Here is a 14,167-nt window from a genome sequence, read left to right as displayed (position 1 = left end):
GTTGAAGTTGTCATGTCAGATGGCAGTGAACATCTATCTAATAGATAAAGACAATAGTAATAGGTTCTGTCACCAGCACATGGAAATGTTTCATCTCAAGATTAATACGGTATGTAACCTTTTTAAGAGCCTTTGTAGTCATCCAGACAAAAACAAATCTGTAAGTGAGGAAACAGAAGCTGAAAGTTTTGATAAACCTTCCTGAGATTTGTCACCACAGAATTGTGGAAGTTAGTTATGACACTATTACAGCTCAGGCGTCAGAGTTTTAGAGTTCAATTCCAATGCCATCTGTAAGAAATTTGTACATCCATCCTGTGAGTGCATGGGTTTCCTCCAGGTGCTCTGGTTTCCTCCCACAATCCAAAGACGTAACAGTTAGGTTAATTGGTCATTGTAAGTTGTCCCGTGATTAGACTGTGATTAAGCAGGTGGGTTGCGGGGTGGTGCAGATTGCTGGGCCAGAAGAACCTGTTCCATGTCATATCTCTAAATTAAAAAAAATAGCCAGAATGATGGTGCATGTTGTGGTTGGATTTAAAATGTGTAGAGTGCAATCAGTTTAATACATGAAGCAGTTTGAACACTACTACCACTACCTAAAGTTTTAAAAAATGCATGAGGTGTCCCAAACATCATTATCCATTCCTTCAGCTATTTATGTCCTCACTCAGTGAGACTCAGTATGTGTTGACATTCATCCTAGAATGGGAAAAATACAAGTTGCCATTTAGCACAGAATAATAGGCAAGATGTAAAAAAAATTCTGATCACATTTTGTTTGACATTATAAAATTGGAAACTTAATAACATATTATTGTGTCAGAGACCCCTGTGTATGTTCAAATGAATTCCAATTTCTGCAATTTATGCATCCTGCAGCTTTTTCACTGGGCAACATATGTGATTTTGACTGAGGTTAGAAGTCGATAGTCTCCCAGTTCTTGGCAGCCTCGGTCTTTGGGAATAAGGTAACATGAATATTGAAGGACGGTTGGTGGACAGGAGTAACAGGTGAAGTGGGAGTGCTTTGGGAAGAACTTTTTCTACCTTCTGAATAATAGACCTGCACTATATTACCATAATAAATCTCCATTGTACAGTGTAACTTATTATAAAGCCATGAATTGGATACCTGCTTAATGTGTCATCATGCTTAAGGTGACAGAACTTCATGACTTCATGTCTTCATGACTATGGACTCATTTGAAAGGCTACTCTCTGAAACAACCATTTGCTCTAATGAAGCCATTCTTGGGCTTTCCAGTTTTTATGATTCCCCTAATGATTGAGTTAATACCTGCCCTTTTGCGGAGTGTGTAATTGACTTTGCATTGATAAACCTTCAACATTCTCCTTCTGGTTAATGGCCTCAGGCATTTAACATAAGCAACCAGATCTGAAGAGCCTTCAAAGTACAGTTCTCTCTCCCCAGAAAGGCCTTCCTGCTGCTGTCCGTGTCTTCTGTGATCACTTATGCTCACTAGTGACTCACTCCAACCACTAGGAGATTTCTTCTGTTTTTGAGCTGCCATGTGACTATTCACCCAGTGATGCACATTCTCAGAAGAAATCATGTGCTTTAAGGGATTGTTCTCATGCAAGTGTGATGGTTGAAAGAAAGTTTAAGTTATTGTTCATCATACTGAAATTTATCATCCCTTACATCAGTTATTGATAAAATAAATATGTGTTAATGTTAAATATATTCTTAATTCTAACATCAGGTATTTGCAAGCTTTATTTCTCTCCATTTGAGAGTATGGCATCAATGCCATCTCCTCTACAACATAGCCAGTGATACTTTAAGTATCATTTCTCTACTTCTGCCCTTCTCCCTTACAATTTATGTTTCATTTACCTATTGCATCAAAAAATGACTCAGGAGTGAATGAAGTAATACACTTCACCTGAAGGATATAATGCATTTTATGACTGTAGGGATGATATTAATGCATGACATTTTGCTGTTGGGGAACAAAACACAAGCTAGAATGCTCAGTTTCATTCATTGAAACTGCATCATGAAATCATAGTTCATTTGTGAATTGACTCCATTGACTCTCCTTTGGTTTGCCACTTAATAACTGTGATCAAGTTGTATTAACCAATCTCAGATTTAAAGGTAACCACTGATCTTGTATCAATTTTTATTTGCAAACTTGGGTTACAACTTTTCCTTCTATTCACAATTAGGACACAACTCCTGACAAACCTTGCTTTAGTTTTAAGATTATGCCCAATTACATCAAATGTTTAGTTTGGACACACAAATGCTTCAAGCCAGGTATAAGCCTTTCAATTCAATTACATTGACATATTATGACATGTTGAGTTGACCTTTGGTCATCACTCCTCAAATAATTCCAATTCCAGTACCACCACCACCAAGTTGATTCCATGTGCAAATGACCAATTTATTTTAAATGCAACTGAAGTCCCCAACTTGTTTCATCTTTTTAATGTAAGGAGGTGATGTGAAGGCCTCCATCGGTTAGAGTTGACCATGATGTTGCGTCCTAGCCATCTAGATACACAAGCCTGGGCAGTACGATATGAAGAGTAAGTTGCTACCCATATAGCAAGCACTCTTCTCCAAGCATCTGATGAACCCAAAAGGAACGGCAGAGACCGATACAATTTCATACCAAAACCATCGCAGGAGTTGCCTGTCAGCATTGAACTTTTTGTAGTACTGCCTTAGGGACTTCAGCTTTGGATTTTTCCCTTGGGACTTTCTCCGGAAGCCTTCCCCATGAGTTGGTGTAGCAGCAAGGCAGCGGAGGCTTGAAATCATTCTCCTAGATGAGCTGCCAACCACGGCCGATGAGCCTCATCTGCCTGAAGTGACTGGTTTTAAGGCACCAGTAACCCACATTTGTCCCTTTTCCTGTTAGTAGAAACAGTTCTGCTGGGCTTAGTAGCTAAGCCACATCTGAAGGCCAGGACCTGGACTTGGTTTAAATGTTAAAAACAAAGTTACTATTTCTGATTCCCAACAATCCTGCCCATTAATTTCTGTTGGTAGGTGATTGGCACATCGGTGTTTAATGAAAATATTAATACTAACTGTAATATATTTTAGGTCATCAACCTGAAATGTTAACTCCCTTTTTCTCTCTCTATAAATGCTGCCTGACCTGCTGAGTATTCCAAATTGTTTTTCTGTTTTTATTTCAGATTTCAAGTATCTACATTTTTTTTTCAGTTTCTATTAAGGTCCTTGTATGGCTGTAACCTAAGATGGAAGTCAATTTATAGTACCAAAGAGAAGGTACCTACAATATTAAGTGTATTTCTGTGACATATTTGATTGCTAATAATGCTTTCATCTGAGGAACATATCACAAATTGTATCACAGGTTGTGGCTGTTAGCATGACAATGAAGTATTACTCTTTCTGTAATACAATCATAGCTCAAAAATTATCACAATGTGGATGATTTCTTCTCTGCATCGGGTAGCTTACATAATGCACAAGGTTATTTTCATTCCTATCACAACTTCAATGTGATGAAAGCAGTTAGCTCAATGTGAAGAAGGTCACAATAACATGTGATGGTTCATGGCGCACTACATTTCCTTTCACTTTAGTTTCATAATCACTGCTGTGAATCAGAGGAAATGCAAATCCTCCCACTGTCCACACTTCTTTTTTCCCTAAATCCATGAACTGGCAATTGGAAAATAAATGGACTGAATCAAAGGACCGTTTATTGCATAGTAAAATCGGTGGTTGTTGGCTAGGAGTGGAGGAAAGAGACAGTAGTATAATCTTGTTAGAAACAATGTGCACAAATGATAGTTAAGCTGCTTAGGAAACATTGATTAGCAAAATATAGATTGCTATTGAGATACATTGAAAAGAGGTGCAGAAAAATGATATGGAGAGGGCAATATGCGAATGGGACAGCAAGTGAAAGTGAGAATGATAAGGTCAAAGATTTGTTGATGACTCCAAAACGTCCACTTCCACTTGCAGCTCTCAAGTGAATGAAATGCTGCATATGTGCATGCTGGATCTGCACAACACTCAAGCATTGACTGCTAAATAACAAGTAATAGTCATGACATAAAAGTGCGGAACAATGCCGGTCTCTCACAAGAGATCCTGACCAGCTACCTTTGACATTCCATGATATTATCATTGAATTATCACAGTAGTATTTTCTTGAGGGACACCATTGACCAGAACTTCAATTGGACTGTAAGTATTATCACTGCAAGAGCTGGGTGTTCCACAACCGGTGACTTAACGTCTGATACACCAAAGTCTTTCCACCATCTATGTTGGGATAATGATAGAATATCCTCTAATTGTGTGATAAATACAGTCCAACAGTGATCAAGAAAGTTGATACCATCCAGAACAAAGTAGCCTAATGAGTGGCACCCGAGTGCTTTCTACCAGCAGGTTTAATCCCTTCACAACCAATGTTGTGTAAAGCATAGCAAAATGAATAACAGCTATTCATCTGGCGTGCTCTGGAAGCATCTCTGAAACCCCAAACAGTCTTCCACCAAGAAGGACATAGGTTTCAGACAGAATGAAACATCATCCAACAATATTTGCCCCTCTTTTTCACCATTCTGACTTAGAAATAAATTATCATCCCAGGCTCTAAATCCTGAAGCTCCCTATACAGTTGGCATCCTGGGAGTACTTTCACCTGAATGACAAACGCTGGTTTTGTCAATCACATCCAGATACTAAAATAAGAATTAAAGAACAAGCTAAAAGTTAAGCAACATGGATAATGAAATGGAGCGGGGGAAGAGGAGTAGAGCATAAAAGACAGATGGAGTGAAAACTGTTTACATCTATGAGGCTGAGGTGGAGATGGCTGAGTAAACATCAATAATGTGCTCTGGTCCAACCATATAGACACCATGGACAAGAAAGTGCACAAATGTCCTTTCTTTCTCAGGAGGCTAAATAAATAATGGCATGTCCCATTAACCCATAAAAATTTTTAATAGATGCACAGCCTGGTATGGCTATGCATTTATAATTTTCCATTCAATACCAATGAATGAAAATCCTACAAAAAGTAAAGGATTCGGCTCAGACAAAACCGGGTAAAGTCTTCCCATCATCAAGCACATCTACATGGAACATTGTCACAGGCAAGCAGCATCCATCATCGGGGATTCCACCACTCAGGCCACGCTCTCTTCTCGTTGCTGCCATCAGGAAGAAGGTACGTGAGCCTAATGCCTCACACTACCAGGCTCAGGAGCAGTTATTACCCCTCAAACATCAGTCTCTTGAACCAGAGGTGGTAGCTTCACTCAACTTCAGTTGCCTTTCATTAAAATGTTACCATAACTTATGGACTCACTTTCAAAGACTCTTCATCTCATGAAAAAGGATCTACTGCTTTCCCGGCATATATAATGAATAAATTCTTCTAGGGTTAAAATCAATATCTGTACCCAGCTGGAAGCCGGAGAAGAGTTTATTCCTCTTCATCTCATGTTCTTGGTATTTATTGTTTATTTATTATTATTAATATTGTATTTTTAATTTTTTCTCAGCTCAAGCTGGTAAAACCTGAGGTATGGGCATAGCCAAGCACACTCATTTCTCAATGGCTAGGAACCAAGGACTATTCTATTATTATAGGCATCTGATAGTCTCGTGAGACCATGGATTTGGGCCTTGGAAGGTTTCCAGGGCGCAGTCCTGGGTGAGGTTGTATGGAAGACCGGCAGTTCCCCATGCTGCAAGTCTCCCCTCTACGCCACCGATGTTGTCCAAGGGAAGGGCATTAGGACCCATACAGCTTGGCACCGCTGTCATTGCAGAGCAATGTGTAGTTAAGTGCCTTGCTCAAGGACACAACACGCCGCCTCAGCCAAGGCTCGAACTAGCAACCTTCAGATCACTAGATGAACGCCTTAACCACTTGGCCACACGCTAACACTAAGGGCTATTCTCATAGTGTTTAGTATTGTAGCTTTCTGGAGATTCACATAAATATTGCTATTTGTTTTAAATCCAGATACATCTGTACCCAGATTGGGGTTGCTCTGGTCAGCATCTGTTCTCCATGTTAGGGACAGCTGAAACTTACACCTGTCTGTAGGTATAAGAAATAAAACCCTTTCACTTTAGAAATGGACAGATGTCTGTGGAACAGAGTGATACGACTGTTGCCTGGGGATCAAGAGGGAGCAAGCGTTGGGCATGACAGTAATCGAACAGCTAGTGATGCTCTGCTGAATAGGCGGGCACTGTTCGTTGTCTTTTGTCTCTGATTGTCCATCCTGTTGGTGCGGTCTTTCATTGATTCTATCATAGTTATTGGATTTATTAAGTATGCCCACAAGAAAATGAATCTCAGGCTTGGATGTGGTGCACTTCGCTAATAAATTTACTTTGAACTTTAAAAGCATCCAATTTGGACATACCACAATTTGGCAACTGCTCTATTGTGACAATAAGAAAATGCAGAGTTCTACATCATTCACCTCAGTTCATCATGAAACACCCCACCCCCACAGCCTCTGTAAAGCGCTCGACCTAATCAAAGATGCCCTCCTTCCCAGACATACTCTGTTCTCCCCTTTCCATCAGGCAGGAAGTACATAAGCCTGAAAGTGGATTCTACTCGGCTTAAGGGCAGCTTCTACCCCACTGTTATAAGACTTTTGAATAGACATTTTTTATGATAAGAAGAACTCCTGACCTCACGATCCACTTTGTCACAGCCTTGCACCTTGTTGTCTTCCTGCACTTCACTTTCTTTCATAACTTTAATACTTTATTCTGCATTCTGTTGTTTTTTTTTTTGCTAATACTACCTCACTGTACTGATGTCATGAAATGATCTCCGTAGATGGCATGCAAAACAAAGTTTCTCATGTGTGAAAATAATAAACCAATTTATTAATTAAGAATGGGATAGGATACAGAAATGTCCATAGGAGAGAAAAAGAAGGTTCCTGTTAACAGTCAAGACAGTCAGAGATGAAAAGAACAAGCATTGTGGGAAAAGGGAAGGTGGAATAAATGGGCAGGAAAGAGAGAATTTGAACAGTTTTGGCAAAATGTAGTATTGATTGGTACAGCTTTAGGAACTGCATCATGTGACCATTGGTATTGTTGCAATAACTTTTGCTTGGAGTGAGGAATAGTTCAGAACCGTTCTGTCTTTGCTAAGGCAGTCCACAGTGAGAGAGCCTCAGGATGTGTTTTCGCCTTTATGCATAATACCTTTAAAATATTTGAATTATTATGTTTCTAGTGGGTTGGAGAAGGATACTAAAACATGGTGTCAGAATTCCTGTAAATAATACTATAAAATTTGGATTCTGTGCCAGAATGGGAATCTGCCCACGCGGACAGCACATGACCATGTGCCAAGAGGCAGCAACCTGTGTGAGTCAATGGAGTGAGCGTTTCTTATGTTGGCACAAGGGACTGCAGGTGCTGGAATCTGGAGCAAACATACAGTAAGACAGCTGCTGGAGGAACAGAGCAGGTCAAGCACCATCTGTTGGAGAGAGAATTGTCGACATGTGGAGGCATCTAGATCATTGCTGGATCATTGATCATGACATATTGATTTTTGTTGCATTTATCGAAGCAATTGGAGGATATTTCATCCCTCTCCTATCTTGTGCCTTATAGAAGATGAAAAGGATTTTTTTTTGTGTGTGTCAGGATGTAAATCACTCATTGCACGTTACCTTGCTCTTGTAACAATGGTATTCATGTGGTTAGTCCAGTTAAAGGAATTGTCAACACTTCCCTTCCACCCACAGATTTTTCTCAACATGTTAAGTCCGTGCAGCAACTTCTTCTTTTGCTATGTACTCTTGCATTGCTGCATTTTCAAACAAGTAGCTTGTCTAGAGAATAAGGAATAGAAATGAAAGTGGAACTGTACTACTTCAGCTAGGCAACCAAAATATGAACATACTGAATCTCCCCAAACCGGAATCCCTGTATGAACCAGGAGATTTGCAATGTGCTGAGGGCTTTATCTGTGGCGTCCAAGACCAGTGATCCAGAGTCCTCTAAGGTGTCCAGATGCAACCTAGGAAGGCCATAGTGAGAGCAAAAAGGCAATTCAGCGCAAAGTTAGAGACACAATCAGTTGCACCAAAGTTGTGACAGGTTTTGCAGGTCATTACTTCCTAAAAGGCAAATCCTAATGGCATAAGTGGAAATGATGCTTCACTCCCTAATGAGCTCAATGCTTTTTATACTCACTTTGAAAGGATGCCAGTCATTACATGTCCGTCACTCCCACTGCATCTTGTGACCCTGTGATCTCTGCCTCAGAGGCTTGTGTCAGAACATCAGTCAAGATGGCGAGCCCCAGTTATGCGCCAGGCCTCAGTGGTGTACTAAACACTTGTTCTGACCAGCTACCCAGTGTGTTCAAAACCACACTCAGCCTCTCACCGCTGTGACTATCACCCAATAACACTCACATCTACTGTGATGATGTGCTTTAGGAAACTGGTTATGGAAAGAATTAATCTCTGCCTGGGAAGGGACGTAGACTCACTGCGATTTGCGTAACCCCACAACTAGTGAACAGCAGATGCAATCTTAATGGCTCTCCTCTCTGCTTTGGAGCACCGTCAAGATACCAGCAAAACCTATGCCAGACTGCTGTTTATTGACTATGACTCGGTGTTCATCACCATCATCCCCTCAGTATTAATCAGCAAGTTTCAAACCTAGACATCTGTACATCTTTCTGCAAATTGGATCCTTGATTACCTCTTCGGGGACCACAACCAGTACGGTGAAAATATCTCCTCCTCACTGATAATCAATGCAGGCGAACCTCAAGGATGCATGTTCCACCCTCTCTGCAGTCATGACTGTGTGGCTAAGAACAAACACCATCTATAAATTCACCTATGACAGTGCTGTTATGGGTCGAGCCAGAGATGGTGACAAGGAGGCATACAGGAGTGAAATACATTAGATTGGCTGGGTGATGTCACAACAACAACCTCACAGTCTAAGTCAGCAAGACCAAATAAATTATTGTAGATTTCAGGAGGGGAAGTTGGGACAACACACAGCAATCCTTATTGAGGAGTCAGCACTCAGGAGATTTGGTATGTCACTAACTACTCCAGCAAATTTCTACAGATGAACAATACAGAGCATTCTGAGAGGTTTCCTCACAGCCTGGTATGGACGCTCCGATAAACAGGATTGTAAGAGGTTGCAGGCAGAAGTAGAGCGGGCCAGCTCCATCACAGGCTCAAGCCTCCCCTACAATGAGGGCATCTTGAAGATATGATGTGTCAAGAGGGTGGTATCCTCAAGAAGGACCCTCAGCATCGGGGTGCACCCTCTGCTCATAACTAACATCAAGGGGGAGGTACAGGGGCCTTTAGACCCAAACTCTAAGGTTTTGGAACAGTTTCTTCCCCTCTGCAAACATATTTTTGAATAGTCCATGAACACCGTGTTGTTATTTATTTTAGCACTATTTTATATCTTTCTACTGTGCTGATGCCACAAAACAACAAAGTCAGTGATTCTGATTTCTGATTCTAAGATGCAGATGAATTTCAGGAAACAGGGAAAGATGAAGGCAAATGCTATCAGAATCAGAATTAGAATCAGGTTTATTAACACTATCATGTGATGTGAATTTTTTTTTTTGACTTAGCAGCAGCAGTTCAATGCAATACATAATATAGAAAAGAAAAAAAAAAGAAATAAATAAATAAATTGCAGTATACGTATATTGAATAGATTCTAAAAAACGCAAAAAAAAGAAATACTGTATATTAAAAAAAAGTGAGGTAGTGTCCAAGGGTTCAATGTCCATTTAGGAATTGGATGGCAGAGGGGAAGAAGCTGTTCCTGAATCACTAAGTGTGTGCCTTTAGGCTTCTGTACCTCCTACCTGACGGTAACAGTGAGAAAAGGGCATGCCCTGGGTGCTGGAGCTCCTTAATGATAGACGCTGCCTTTCTGAGACACTGCTCCCTGAAGATGTCCTGGGTACTTTGTAGGCTAGTGCCCAAGATGGAGCCGACTAGATTTACAATCCTCTGCAGCTTCTTTCGGTCCTCTGCAGTAGCCCCCTCCCCCCATACAAGACAGTGATGCAGCCTATCAGAATGCTCTCCACGGCACATCTATAACAGCCAAATCTCTTCAAACTCTTAATGAAGTATAGCCGCTGTCTTGCCTTCTTTATAACTACAACGATATGTTGGGACCAGGTTACATCCTCCGAGATCTTGACACCCAGGAACTTGAAGCTGCTCACTCTCTCCACTTCTGATCCCTCTATGAGGATTGGTACGTGTTCCTTCATCTTACCCTTCCTGAGGTCCACAGTCAGCTCTTTCATCTTACTGACATTGAGTGCGAGGTTGTTGCTGTGACACCACTCCACTAGCTGGCATATCTCACTCCTATATGCCCTCTCGTCACCACCTGAGATTCTACGAACAATGGTTATAGCATCAGCAAATTTATAAATGGTATTTGAGCTATGCCTAGCCACACAGTCATGTGTATATAGAGAGTAGAGCAGTGAGCTAAGCACTCACCCCTGAGGTGCACCAGTGTTGATCATCAGTGAGGAAGATATGTTTTCACCAATCTGCACAGACTGTGGTCTTCTGGTTAGGAAGTCGAGGATCCAATTACAGAGGGAGGTACAGAGGCCCAGGTTCGGCAAGTTCTCATTCAGGATTGTGGGAATGATTGTATTAAATACAGAGCTATAGTCGATGAACAGCACCCTGACATAGGTGTTTGTCTAGGCCTAAATGAATGAAAGCAATCAGGAGTATACTAACTGAAGCAAGCTGCAATAGCTCTTAAAGGAACATTTCATCAGAGGCCTTTCTGCGAAGAGTGCGTGCCATACTTGAAGGTCACAGTTGAGTAAGGACTGCAGAAGATGACTTTTGATCTTTGGAGAATGAGGATCACTGAAGGTGGTAAAGTTACTCCATAACCAAAGGATGATGTGCTGATGGGGGAAGCGGCTGAATAAGCTGCAACTGAAGCACAAAATGAAAAAAAAAGTCTCTTTCATGTGGCATTTGATCAGATCAAATACCAGATCTTGCAATAGTCAAGGCATTAAAGTAGGTACCAAGGCCAATAAATAATTCAGGGGTACACCAACTGCTCCGGAAATTTCCTGCCCAAATGAAGCTACTTAGCCAACTTACCAAGAAGGATATGGAATGGCCAACTGGTTTGGGGTTTAACATTCTTGATCAAGTTGTCAAACAATACAAGAAGACAGTCTCAATCGGTCTGGCATTATGTTACTTTAATGATAAGACTGAGGCGATATGACAGACAAGAGTCTCAGAACAGGAACTTGGACATCTAGGCACTAAACACAGACCAACAGATGCAGAAATGTTTCACTTAAATTGACAAAGTAGTTAGAACATAGAACAGTATCACACAGAAACAGACACTTCAGCTCATAATACCATGATTAATTAAGCTAAAGATACCTAATTAAAGTGATTCTTTCTGCCTGCATGTGATCCCTATCCCACTATTCTCTGCATGTCTAAGTGCATTTCCAGGAGCATGTTAAACTCCTCTATTGAATCTGTCTCTAACACCACCCCTCAGAGTGCACTCCAGGCACCCACCACTCTGTGTAAACAACTTGTCCGCATGTCTTCCATATCTTCTTTGAACTTGCTCCCTCTCATCTAAAATACATGCCCTTTAGTGTTAGAGGCTGCTGTGATATTTGGAATAAAGAAATTTCTGCCCTGCATTTGTGAGAGAATTATATATGTAGTGTTAATTATTGTGTTCTTTATATTCATATGTACCGTGGCTTACTAATAAAGAACCATCTTCTGAAAGAAATAGAACTTTTATTTAACAACAACTACAACGTTTTTACAATACCATGTGTCTTGATCTTTCTATCATCCCTGCACATGCTCAGAACTCTCTCCAATCATGTTCTCACACATCATATCACTGTAATATTGATGTGACTCGGACACCGCTGTAGATTGAACAACCACGTTTATTTACCAGACTTCCATTTTTACTTCTCTACATCCTGACATCATACTCACTCTGATGCTATGAATACTCACACAATACATTACATCCCCTTCTCAAGATTTTTATTTTCTTTTTACAACACTGTGAATTACCAAAACAATGCCTCTAGGTATGCCCTCCTTACAGTGCAACAACCATGACATAAACTAAAAAAAACTTAACTTCTTGTACTGTATTCTGCATTGTATCTTACAATACTAACAGCAGTGTATTTTCTTTTACTAATATAGACTAATAAACCTTTTATTTCACACCTTGGAACTTATAACATGTGTGACTTTGCCTCAAACTGTGTGAGACTGTATGTATGTCTAGTCTCTGTATCTAGCTAGAAGTTTGACGTCTCCCAGACCGTGTGTGATACAACTGCGACTGTGCTTGTCCTTCATCAGTGTCAGTCTCTCCAGTGACCTCTGTGTCCTTGCAGTCTACATCACTCTTGGTGTCATTTGTTTCCATGTCTGTATATGTGGAAATGTCCTGTGCATCTGTACGTGGAAACTCCCTCTCGCCTGTCTTCAGCAGATGCTTCCTGTTCCTCCTGTAGACTCTTCCATCCGGCGTGCGAACTGTGAAGGATCTTGGTTGCTGATGTCTGTTCACAACCACAGCTGGTTGCCAAGTGTCTCCTCTCTGTATTCTGACATTTTCACCTGTATGCAGATCTGGCAACTGTATTGTATGCCTGTCATAGTAGCTCTTTTGCTTTATTTGCTTGTACTTTTTCTTGTCATGTACTTGAGCATTACCTTCTGGAGTCAGTAGAGTTGTGGATGTTGGTAGTTTGGACTTCAGACGACGTCCCATCAACAGCTGCTCAGGAGAGAACCCCACACCCTCAATCGGTGTGTTGTGGTATTCAAGCAGAGCAATGCAAGGATCACCGTTGCTTCTATGTGCCTTCTTGAGCATGTTCTTGACAGTTTGTGCAGTTCTCTCTGCTTGTCCATTAGACTGAGCGTGCCCTGGACTGGAAGTAACATGTTGAAAGCTTTCTGAGAACCCTCTGAACTCACCACTGGCATATTGTGGACCATTGTCACTAACGACAATATCTGGAATACCATGTCTTGCGAATGTCGACTTCATTGTGGTAATGACACCTCGACTGGGTGTGTCACTTAACTTGGTGATCTCCGGATATTTTGAATAGTAGTCCACACAAAGCAGATATTCTGCACCATTGTAGTGAAAGAGATCTGTGCCAATCTTCTCCCATGGTCTTCCTGGTAGGGGGTGGGGAAACAGAGGCTCTCTTGGATTGCTGTTTTTGTTTTCATTACAGACAGCACACTGAGACACAATGTCTTCTATCTGAGTTGACATGCCTGGCCAATAGAGAATGTCCCTTGCTCTTTCTTTACATTTCACTATCCCCAGGTGTGACTCATGAATTCTGTTGAGCATTTCCTGTCTCATTTGGTTTGGTACGATGAGTTTTGCCGTTTTGAACATTAGTCCTGATGCATAGCTGATTTCCTCTTTAAATGTCCAGTATTTCTGCATTTCCTTTGGAACATCTTTTCTTTCTGTTGGCCATCCATTCATTGTAATATCTCTTAGCATTTGCATTTCAGGATCATCTGCAGTCACTTTCCTGAACATGTTCAACTTCTCAGAGATGTGTAGCTGAGGTGTAACCCAGTTGACCTCCAGCTCTTTTCCTAGCAACTCTTCCTTTTGCTCTTTGAGGTAGCACAGTTCAAAGCATCAGTGATGTGCAGTTCTTTTTCTGGCTAATAGGTGACGGTGAGAGTGTACCTCTGTAGCCTGAAAAGCATCCTTTGCAGCCTCATAGGAGCTTGGTGGAGTGACTTTTTGAAGATGCTCTCAAGTGGTTTGTGATCACTGTCAACCTAGATTTCTTTGCCATATACATATTGGTGGAACTTCTCACACCCATAAACTATGGCAAGTAATTCCTTCTCGATTTAAGCATATCGGCGTTAACAATCCGTAAGTGCTCATGATCCATACGCCACAGGCCTCCCATCCTGCAGTATAACAGCTCCTATTCCCTCCGAACTGGCATCCACAGACATCGTCACCAGTTTATTGACATCATAGAACTTGAGTGCTGGTGCATTGGTAACCAACTGCTTCAATGTGTCAAAA

Source organism: Mobula hypostoma, chromosome 16, assembly GCF_963921235.1.
Source record: "Mobula hypostoma chromosome 16, sMobHyp1.1, whole genome shotgun sequence".
In the NCBI taxonomy this organism is placed as follows: Eukaryota; Metazoa; Chordata; class Chondrichthyes; order Myliobatiformes; family Myliobatidae; genus Mobula; species Mobula hypostoma.
The sequence above is the reverse complement of the archived record's forward strand: the minus strand, read 5'-3'. Positions refer to the sequence as shown.